Source organism: Rhinopithecus roxellana, chromosome 15 (genome assembly GCF_007565055.1).
Source record: "Rhinopithecus roxellana isolate Shanxi Qingling chromosome 15, ASM756505v1, whole genome shotgun sequence".
Lineage (NCBI taxonomy): Eukaryota > Metazoa > Chordata > Mammalia > Primates > Cercopithecidae > Rhinopithecus > Rhinopithecus roxellana.
The window spans coordinates 126,858,206-126,870,287 of record NC_044563.1 but is presented as its reverse complement, the minus strand read 5'-3'; positions in this window follow the sequence as shown (position 1 = coordinate 126,870,287).

Genomic DNA, 12,082 nt, shown 5'->3' with positions numbered 1-12,082 from the left:
TTGCTTGAATCCGGGAGGTGGAGGTTGCAGTGAGCCAAAATGAGCCACTGCACTCCAGCCTGGGCTACAGAGCAAGACTCTGTCTCAAAACAAAACAAAACAAAACAAAAAACAACAAAAACCCAAAAAACAAACCAAAACAAAACAAAATAAAAAAACGAAGAAAAAGCTCTAGTCTACCAGAAATGTTATAAACTATTATTAAAAAGGTTTTTTTTTTTTTTTTTTTTTGAGATGGAGTCTCCAGCTCCTGACCTCAGGTGATCCACCCACCTCAGCCTCCCAAAGTGCTGGGATTACAGGTGTGAGCCACTGTGCCCAACTTACATTTAGTCTTCTTGATCAAGAGTATTTCTCTATCTGTTTTAGGGTTCTTTTATTTTTTTCTAAATGGTTTTATCATTTTTCTCTGAGTGATTCTTTTATTACTAAATTAGGTTATTTCCAATATGATCTTTCTATTATAAATGGGATTTAAAAAATTATGTTTTCTAACTTATATCACTTATATATTGAAGTAAAATTATTTTTTTTGGTTGTATGTAATATTTTGCAATTTTGCAGAATTTACTTCTTTGTTGATAAATCTTTAGTCTCAAAACTTTTATTATATACAAGCCAGGTATGGTAGCTCATGCTTGTAATCCTAGCACTTATATATAATAATATATAATATATATATATATATTAGAGAGAGAGAGAGAGAGAGAGAGAGACCACAAGAGAAGATTTGGATAAACTAGTCCTGAAGTATCTCTTTCTTTCCACTAGGGGGAGAAGATTTCCTGCTTCTCATCCAGTCTCTTCTTCAACGGAGGCTGCACCCTTTTCCCCAACTCCAAAAAAAGAAAAATCACACTTAAGAAAAATCACACTTACTACAGCTGAGATTTTTTTTCTTTTCTTTTTTTTCTTTCTTTCAATCACATGAATTTCAAAAAACTATTGGAAGAACTGTCTAATTCTCACTTCTGTGTAAAAAAAAAAAAAAAGGAAAGGGAAAAAATTTTTTTTAATCAAAAAACTATTGGGCAAAAAGTTTGGAGAAACTAACCAGACTTCAAGTGTAACCCTGGTGTGATTTAGATTTTGGGGAGAGAACAGGGAAAACCTTACTAGGGCTCCATTTTTAAAAAATCACAATTCCTCATGTAGTAGTTTAGCTGAGACTAACAGAAAACCAGGAAATAGAAGTAAAAGGGAGATGCAGCTTCAGCAGAGCCTAAGTACACCAAGTGAAAAATGACTGGAAACTGGGAATGAGGCTGGGACACATGCACACGACCCTGCCCTCCAGATAGAGATTTTATTTGTTTTGACTCACTGATTGAGATAGGGTCTTGCTCTGTCACCCAGGCTGGAGTGCAGTGGCACAATCATGACTCACCATAACCTTGAACTCCTGGGTGCCGGTGATCCTCTTGACTCAGCCTCCCAAGTAGCTAGGGCTACAGGTGCACACCACCACACTGGGCTAATTTTTGAATTTTTTGTAGAAAGTGGATCTTGCTATGTTGCCCACGCTGCAGATACAGATTTTAAAGGAGGATTCAACCATCTAGCTATCAGAAAGCAGAACCAAAGGAAACCCTCACTCACTCTGCTTGGTAACAAACACTGAATGTGAATAGCTAGCACCCTGTTCAAAATTGAGTATGGAAAAAAAAAAAAATCAGCGTGGGACCTATTAACAAAAAACATACAAAACAAGTGAAAGAAAAAAGTATACCAGAGGTTCAGAAGTTTTGCATAGGTCTAAATGATTTTTTGTGGGAGCCAGAAAAAAGTTCTAGAAAATTGTTGGGTATCTTAAGTGGAAGTGAGGTAGGGATGAGCTCTGTAACAGAAGAAGATGAATGTAGGCTGAGATGGAAGATAAACTAGATGTGATGAAAGAGGAAAAAGAAAAGGAAGGGTTGAAAGGAGATGAAAACACAGGATAAGGAGTAAAAAAGCAAAATTAATTCTGTCGAAATAAAATTAGCAAAGGAAGACAAATGTAAATAAATTTCTCAGGCCAGACATGTTGGCTCATGCCTGTAATCCCAGCACTTTGGGAGGTCGAGGCAGGCAGATCATCTGAGGTCAGGAGTTCAAGATCAGCCTGGCCAACATGGTGAAACCCATCTCTACTAGAAATACAAAAAATTAGCTGGGCATGGTGGTGGGCACCTGTAATCCCAGCTACTTGGGAGGCTGGAGCAGGAGAATCACTTGAACCCGGGAGGTGGAGGTTGCAGTGAGTAGAGATCGCACCATTGCACTCCACCCTGAGCAACAGAGTGAAACTCCGTCTCAAACAAATAAATAAATAAAAATAATAAATAAATAAATTTCTCAGATGCAGAGGATAAAGACCAAAAAAAAAAAAAAAATGCTTACCAAAAGGCAAAGATGTATATTCAAAAACATTCATCAACATTGCTACTTCTGATAGAAAAGAAAATCGAATCAAGCTAAATATGTAACTAGAGGACCAATTAAATAAATTGTGGGATATTCATATACATAAGGTAGGTTTCCTTTTGGCTGCAAGCAGAAGAATACACACCCACTATCTCCCATTAAAAGAGTACTACCACAGAATCGCTCACAGAGAAAGATGTCTGGGTAGGCAGGTCCAGTTTTGATGCAGTGGTTAAGGATGTCATCTCAGACTAAGGTTCTTTCTGCCTCTCTGTTCACATCCTCAGCATGTTGGCCTGTCACTTTTAGGCTTGTCAATTTGTGGTCACAGTACGGCTGGAATGGCTTCAAGTAGCACATTCTCCTTTGATTGATTCAAAGGCAGGAAGCAGGGTTGCAGGTAGGGTAGTAAAAGCCTTGGTCGTCAGAGCATCTTTTTTATCATTCCCTGCAGACTTCTTTTTAGAGTTAATTGATCACAGCTGGCACATTTGGCCACCTCTCGCTGTAAAGGCTAGGGAAAAGAGTGTCTGCTGTTCTCAGTCTCTGCGTTAATAAGGGAGAAAGGGGCTGGGGATGGCCTCTGGTTGGTCAACAATATAACATGAGTACTCCATTGCTATTAAAAATTATGTACATCAATCTTTGACTGCATCTCTGATTATTTCCTTAAGATAGAGTCTTGAATAGGAATTTCTAGGTAAATCATCATGAGCCTTTAAAAAGCCCTGGTTATGTCATGCAGTTGATTTCCAGAAAGCCAACACAATTAGATGTGTGTCAATATGTGTATCTCATGATGCCTGCACCAGTACTGAGTGAAAAACTTGGCTGAGGGTTCCTGTTTATCTGAACTTAAAAGGAGCACATGCATAGAATAAAGAGCCAGCATTTGTTAAATAGCAAAAATAAGCTCATCAAAACTAAGATGAAACAGGCCAGGCACGGTGGCTCACACTTGTAATCCCAGCACTTTGGGAGGCCGAGGTGGGTGGATCACTTGAGGCCAGGAGTTCGAGACCAGCCTGGCCAACACGGTGAAACCCTGTCTCTACTAAAAATACAAAAACTATCAAGGCGTGATGGCGCACACCTGTAGTCCCAGCTACTCATAGGCTGAGGCAGGAGAATCGCTTGAACCTAGGAGGTGGAGGTTGCAGTGAGCCGAGATTGTGCCATGCACTCCAGCCTAACCAATAGAGTGAGACTCTATCTTAAACGAAAAAAACAAAACAAAACAAAAAAAACTACAATAACGTAAGAATGTTTCCTGTCCTCGCTCATTTCTTATTAACAGAGACACTAACCATAGAATCATTGGATTTTTTTAAAAATGAGGAACAAATACAGGGAAAAAATGATACAGCAGGATATTTGGATGACATGATCATAATTTGACAATGCAAGTAAAAAAAACAAAACAAAACAAAACAAAAACCTAAAAATCTATTAGGGGAAATAAGGGGGGTGTGGAGAAATAGAAGAAATGAGGTAAGCAAAATGTTGATAATTGTTGAAGCTGGATGATGAGTATTTGTGTACATTTTAAACTTTTTATAATAAAAATTGTTTTTCCAATCTTATTGTGTTAAAATATAAATAACATAAAATTTACCATCTTAGCCATTTTCAAGTGTACAATGCAATGGTATTAAATACATTCATAATGCCATATGACCATTACCACCATCCAGCTCCAGAACTCTTCTCACTTTGCAAAACTGAAATGCTGTACCCATTAAACACTAACTCCCCATTTCCTCTTCCTTCCGGCCTCTGGCAAACACCATGCTACTTTATGTTTTTATTTATTTGACTATTCCAAGTACCTTATTTAAGTGGGATCATACAGTATTTGTCTTTATGGGACTAGCTTCTTTCACTTAGCATAATAAATATGTTCATCATGTTGTAGTGTATGTCAGAATTTCCATCTGTATCGGTCCGTTTTCACGCTGCTGATAAAGACATACCTGAGACTGGACAATTTACAAAAGAAAGAGGCTTACTGGACTTACAGCTCCACATAGCTGGGGAAGCCTCATAATCACAGTGGAAGGCAAGAAGGAGCAAGTCACATCTCACATGGATGGCAGCGAGCAAAAAGAGCTTGTGCAGGGCAACTCCCATTTTTAAAAGCAGCAGATCTCATGAAACCCGTTCACTATCATGAGAACAGCAGGAGAAAGACCCTCCCCCATAATTCAATCATCTGCCACGGGGTTCTTCCCACCACACGTGGGAATTATGGGAGCTACAAGATGAGATTTGGGTGGGGACACAGAGCCAAACCATCTCACCATCTGTTTGTTTGTTTGTTTGTTTTGCTTTGTTTTGTTTTGAAACGGAGTCTTGCTCTGTTGCCAAGCTGGAGTGCCGTGGTGTGATCTTGGCTCACTGCAACCTCTGCCTCCTGGGTTCAAGTGATTCTCCTGTCTCAGTCTCCCGAGTAGCTGGGACTACGGGCATGAGCCACCACGCCCAGCTAATTTTTGTATTTTTAGTAGAGACGGGGGTTTTACCATGTTGGCCAGGATGGTCTTGATCGCTTGACCTCAGGTGATCCACCCGCCTTGGCCTCCCAAAGTGCTGGGATTACAGGCATGAGCCACCGCACCCAGCCTTTATTTTTATCTTATATATATATATATTTTTTTACCAACACAATTTAATATTAAATTAAAAAGCCAACATGGTGAAACCTCATCTCTACTAAAAGTACAAAAAAAATTAGCTGGGCGTGGTGGTGGGCGCCTGTAATCCCAGTTACTTGGGAAGCTAAGGCAGGAGAATTGCTTGAACCTGGGAGGCACAGGTTGCAGTGAGCTGAGATCACGCCACTGCACTCCAGCCTGGGAAACAGAGAGAGACTCTGTCTCAAAAAAAAAAAAAAAAAAAAAAAGAGATGGATGTGACTGATGGTTGACATAGTATTAAAGTTGCCTCCTGGGCCATGACTCGGCTACATCGGTGGCCCTGCTAAATTTGTGGCCAGGGCACCTCCTCCCTTTCCCCCAAACTGGTTTCATCTCCCTCAAAGCTACTATTGAAGAATTAGGGGTTTATCTGGCATGGGTTTATTCCTTCCTGTGACTTAGAAGCTTGGAGAATTCATTACTTTTTAATTTTAGTTTCTTTGTTTTATCTAATAAGTTTAGTAGATCAAAATATTCTTCTGGCCAGGTCAGGGTCTAACCACTATAGGGTATCTTCAACTCAGTGTACATTTTAACCGAAACATACTCAGCATCTCAGCGAAACATGATCAATATGGGCCTCTATTGTCTCTTTTTCCAAGGTAATATGATCCTGACAATATTCTCTGGAAAAATTTCACTCATAGACTAACCCATATTTTTGTTTTTCCTCATTCCCACCCTCAAAGGTAATATAAATGCAAATAAAATTTAAAAGAACCTCCTGTGGAGAGGAGACACTGCCATTTTCCATGAGGTACAGAAGCCCAAGTTTCTAAGTTGGTGGACACAGTTGGCAGAAGTATGAAGTTTTAGTTTTGAGGTTTCCTTTCTTCTCTCTCTTCACATCAATGTACTTTGGTTGTCTAAAATGTGTTGAAAGCCTTATTTTCTGTACTTTATATCTCTCACAATGTCATCTAAAAACATTAATTGGCATTACAACATTAATCGTGCTTTTACATAATTTTTACAAATTAATTTTTTTTTCTTTTGAGACAGGGTCTTGCTCTGTTGCCCAGGCTGGAATGCAGTGGCACAGTCAGAGCTCACTGCAGCCTCGACGTGGGGCTCAAGCCATCCTCCCACCTCAGCTTCCCAAGTACTGAGACTATAGGCATACACCACCATGCCCATCTAATTTTTGTATTTTTTTTTTGTTGTTGTAGAGATGGAGACCATATTGTGTTGGCTGGTCTCCAACTCCTAGGCTCAAGTGATCCACCCGCCTCAGCCTCCCAACGTGCTGGGATTACAAGCCTGAGCCACCGCGCCCGGCTGTTAATCATGCCTAATACATATGCATCTTCCCCTGTTTCCCGTGTTTGCTTTCACATGTCCACTGCTCCCACTGTGAAGATGGTACATTCATCAGTCATAGCTTATGACACCACCTTAAAATTTGCAAATGGATTCATATACATCTTATTATTCATTCACTCATGTATTAAAAAACATGTAAGTGTCTACTATGTACCAGGCACTGTGCTGGGTCCTGGGGATACAGAGATGAAAAAGACATCAGGAGGCTGGGCGTGGTGGCTCACGACTGTAATCCCAGTACTTTGGGAGGCCAAGGTGAGTGGATCACTTGAGGTCGGGAGTTCACAACCAGCCTGGCCAACATAGTGAAACCCGTATCTACTAAATATGCAAAAACTAGCAGGGCATGGTGGTGCATGCCTGTAGTCCCAGCTACTCCTGAGGCTGAGGTAGGAGAATTGCTTGAACCCTGGGGGGCAGAGGTTGCAGTGAGCCAAGATCGCACTTGGGTGACAGAGCAAGACTCCGTCTCAAAAACAAACAAACAAACAAAAAATACCAGAAGCTCACAGGCTTGATGGAGAGGCACATAAGCCAATAAAATGTGTTCAAAGCAAACTTCTGATAATGGCTTGGTTTCTAAAGAGACTTTTTTTTAAAACTGGGAAGTAAGTATATTGACTGATGGACACTGGAATTGTGTTCATTTGACAGTTTTATTGTATGTGTGCATAAAAAATGAATACGTTTATATTTTGGCTTATGTCCTACGTCTTAAGAGCATGACCAGGACTTAACCTCTAATACGGGTAACTGGACAAATGTAAGGTTGTGACCCTGAAATTTGAACCCCATGTGCATTCCCCCCTGATAATCCCACCAAGGCTCAGACAAGCAGGGGAGTCTGGTCTGGTCCGTCGACTGTCCCCTTTCTCCTTCATAACATATAGAACATCCCATTGGTCACAAATGCTGGATAAAGCAAAGATGGCAAAAGCTCAAACTTATTTCTTTTTTGCTTGCATTGATGTAATTAACACATAGGAGCTGAGCTTTTTCCTGTGCTGACTTGTAATTTTGGCATCATTCGTGGAAACGGGTTCTAATGGCATCAATGTTATTTCCCGGGCAATAAATATCTCATATAGAGAAGTGAGTCATAGACCCAGTGAAACTTATGAACCAAGATTAGTCACGCGGATAGTGGAACTGCTTAACATCAACATAACTTTCTCTTCAGGTCATTTCCCACAAAATTGGGTGGAAAAACCCGCTCCTATTGCTCAGTTGGGCAGTTGCAACGATGAGCTAAATCAGTTGTACCCTGGCAGTACTGTAGTAATAGCTGTAGTTTAAAAAATCACGGTAGTTAATCCACTTTGTTTCAAACTCTTCTATATGCTTTAAAAGGTATGAATTGGCCGGGCGCGGTGGCTCACGCTTGTAATCCCAGCACTTTGGGAGGCCGAGGTGGGCGGATCACGAGGTCAGGAGATCGAGACCATCCTGGCTAACACGGTGAAACCCCGTCTCTACTAAAAAAAAAAAAAAAAAAAAAAAAAAAAAAAAAAAAAAAATTAGCCGGGCGCGGTGGTGGGCGCCTGTAGTCCCAGCTGCTCGGAGAGGCTAAGCCAGGAGAATGGGGCAGACTTACCTCCTGAGAAAGTTAACTGTGTCCACAGAGCTGTCATCTTGAGAACCCCTGACTGAACTAATAGTGAGACATGAGCTTGTTTTTTCTCAAAGGAACTCTTTAGTCTAAATGTTGCAGCAAGTGGAAAACCCCTTAGATCTTCTCGGGACATCTGTGACCCTAGCTCCTAGAGTGACCCTTCCAGGAACAACCAGTCTGATGGTGATAGGGGCATCTTTTGGCCTCAACTGGCAAACAAGCTTGAGCCTCTCTTTCCCCCTCTTCTGACACTTAGACTCACATAGGATCCTGCATACCTAAGGGGGATGAAACGGCATGCCTTCAGGGATGAAACTGGACTCATGTGTGGGCGCTGAACATTAAAGTTTGGGAGGTGAGAGTGTGTGCAGTTGGATATTATAATTACCTGAGTAATGATTTATACATGTAAGGCAAAAATAAGAAGCTTAATTCTTCCTGTTAAAAATAAAGGATGCCAGGCGTGATGGCTCACGCCTATAATCCCAGCATTTTGGGAGGCCGAGGAGGATGGATCACGAGGTCAGGAGTTCAAGACCAGCCTAGCCAAGATGGTGAAACCCCGTCTCTACTAAAAATACAAAAAGAATTAGCTGGATGTGGTGGTGGGCATCTGTAAACCCAGCTATTCGGGAGGCTGAAGCAGAGAATTGCTTGAATCTGGGAGGCGGAGGTTGTAGTGAGCCAAGATGGTGCCACTGCACTCCAGCCTGGGAGACAGAGACTCTGTCTCAATAAATAAACAAACAAACAAACAAACAAATAAAATAAGGGATAAGACCTGTCCTGGTCCCTTTTCTTAGAGCATTTACTTTAGAAAACATGTAAGTTATCTTCAAAATACATAAAATCCTTGTAAAATTTAAATACGAATTTTGCGAGCTTTACAACCCAGGGATGTCTTTCTCAAGGATCTAGGAGCCATCTCTTTGGAATGTAAACATCCAGGGAAAATCGTTTCCCTGTGTCGCAGTTTGTGTGAGAGTGTAGGAGCCTAGCTCCATCAGGTGCCTGGCACCCAGTGGCAAAACTACCTGCTGTCAAGAAGATAGCAGAAGTTTCTTTTTCCTTGGTATAAAACCAAGTGACTAACACAGGTGGTCACCCCCGTTACCAGGTGAATTTAGGATGAATGATGTATTATGAATGGCGCTGTCAAGTCCTCTTCCTTGGACTGATGGTTGTTTATCTTGAGAACACGTGTGTAATGGATTGCATCTGCCTGGCTGTGTGAAAGGGTGAGCTTTCTTTCTGCCTTTGCAATCTTTTAGTGAATTGCTTGGATGTGCATCACTTTCTGGTTTAATGCTTATTCAATAATAAGTGTGTTTTCTTTCTCTTCCTTTGTGGAGAGATTTTCTGGGTTGGGAGAAAACTTTAAGTATATTTCTTCAATTACACTAATGCCACAACTCAACAACATGTGAAAAAAGGAAAATTTATATTGACTTGAATCCTTCAGAAGACCTGACTTTTAACTAATTTATTTTCTCAGACTTTACAAGAAAACAGCCTTTCTTTCCTTTTGTGTCTTCCTCTCCCCTTCATTTTATCCAATTTTCCTATATCGCCTGTCTCTCTTTTATCCTATTAAAAGACCACTTTTAAAACAAGATAAAGTCACGACTCTCAAACAGACATAAAAATGAACACGTTAAAGATTTTATTCTATTCACTTAATCTATGAGGGAATCAGGAAGCCGTTGCAACCAGTTCAGAAGAGAATCTGAAGAACAGACACATTTATAGAGAAGAAATATTGAAATAAATGGGATGGAGGCAAAACTGGTTTTCAGAAGGAAGGAGGGAAGTCCATGGCTCTTCTACTACACAGGAGAGAATTGCACGTCTGTAGATAAGAATTATTTTGGGTTGCTATCAGTTCTATACAACTTAAAGGATAGTGAAATAGCTTCAGCAGAATTGGAACCAGATAACTAGAGGGGCCTCCTCAAGACCATGCATAATATAATTTTCCACTAAGCATAAAATTTATCGTACAATCTTCTTTCTTTCTTTTTAGAGACAGTCTTACTCTGTCGCCCAGGCTGGAGTGCGGGGACATGATTATAGCTCATTGCAGACTGGAACTCGGGCTCAGGTGATCCTCCTACCTTAGTCTCTTGAGTAGCTGGGATGACAGGTGTACACCACCATGCCCAGCTAAGTATTCTTCTTACTGTGAAAAAAATTAATAACATGTGCGGGCTGGGCGCAGTGGCCCAAGCCTGTAATCCCAGCACTTTGGGAGGCTGAGGTGGGTGGATCATGAGGTGAAGAGATCGAGACCAGCCTGGCCAACATGGTGAAAAATCCCATCTCTACTAAACATATAAAAATTAGCTGGGCATGGTGATGCGCGCCTGTAGTCCCAGCTACTTAGGAGGCTGAGGCAGGAGAATCACTTGAACCCGGAAGGCGGAAGTTGCAGTGAGCCGAGATTGCATCACTGCACTCCAGCCTGGCGACAGAACGACACTCCGTCTCTTAAAAAAAAAAAAAATTAATAACGTGTGTAAAGACACTTTTGAGAAGTCGACAATAGGTAGCAATTAGTTTCTTTTTCTCTACCAAAACAAGTTTCTTACCTTAAGTGTGATTTAAAATGATCTATTCTAGGAAGAATTCACTGACTAACTCAAGCTGGCTTAGCTCCTCTGTTTACTATCATTATTAATAAACATTTTTGTCCTTAATATGCTGTTTAATGTGTCTGACATATATTGTTTGCATAAATAATTATGTCTATAAGGCCATGAGTAATTGCAGTAATTATTAGGATTACTGGTATAGGTAAAAATAATTAAGAAATTGCTTTTCTTTTTAAAATTATTTTCTTTTTTAAATTTTTTATTTCCTCTATCTGAAGTCTACCCTGCAAGCAATTGCTTTTCTTCAATTGCAGGATGTCAGAAAACCAGTGTGACAAGTTAAAAAAAAATTTTTTTTTAATTAAAAAATTGACAAATAAAAATTATATATTTTCAAGGTACACAATGTGATAATTTGATATACATTGTTTGATGATTACTACAATCAAATCAATTAACACGTCTGTCACCACACCATAGTTACCATTTGTGTGTGTGTCGGGGTAGAGGGCGGTAAGGACACTTAAAATCCGCCCTCTTATCAAATTTCACAGAAACAGGACAATATTATTAACTGTAGTTACTATGTGTACATTAGATCCCCAGAACTTATATAGAAAACCCTAAAGATTCCACCAAAAAACAGAACTGAGAAATGAGTTCAGTAAAGTTACAAGATATAACAGGTTAATGTACTAACTTGATGGAAGATTTTGGCATATTATAGACCTGGTCTATAGTGTCTTTTTTGTTTGTTTTTAACATTTAAAAAATACATATATTTTTCTCTGTCTTATAGATACTCAAGTTCCTTAAAAACATGTACTATGTCTGGGTCATTTTTGTATGCCCAGCACCTGGCACAATGCCAATGCCTAGCACACAGTAGGTGCTTAATAATACCTACCAAATGACCAACTCTCTGACTTTAAATTTCTATTTTTTTTTTTTTGAAACAGGGTTTCACTCTGTTTCCCAGGCTGGAATACAGTGGTACAATCATAGCTGACTGCACCCTTGATCTCCCAGGTTCAAGTAATCCTCCCGCCTCAGCCTCCTGAGTAGCTAAAGGCACGTGCCACCACGCCCAGCTAATTTTTTTAATTTAAAATTTTAGTGGAGATGAGCGCTTGCTATGTTGCCCAGGTGATCTCCAACTCCTAAACTCAAGGAATCCTCCCTTGGCCTTCCAAAGTGCTGGGATTACAGGCCTGAGTCACTGCATCTGGCCTCTGATTCTAAATGCCTTGAGGGCACACGGATCCTGCTTGCTGTCTCCTCGGCATGCCTGTGGATACTGGCTTTATGCTTCTGCTAAGGTCTCAATTAGTCTCCTTATTTTGAAATTCTCTTTCTTCTCTCCTTTGGGGCCCACAGATACCCAATAGTATAGTGGTTTATTGGAAAATCATATGTCATGGTGGAAAGACTAAGGGGCTGGGAGATCTGGCACT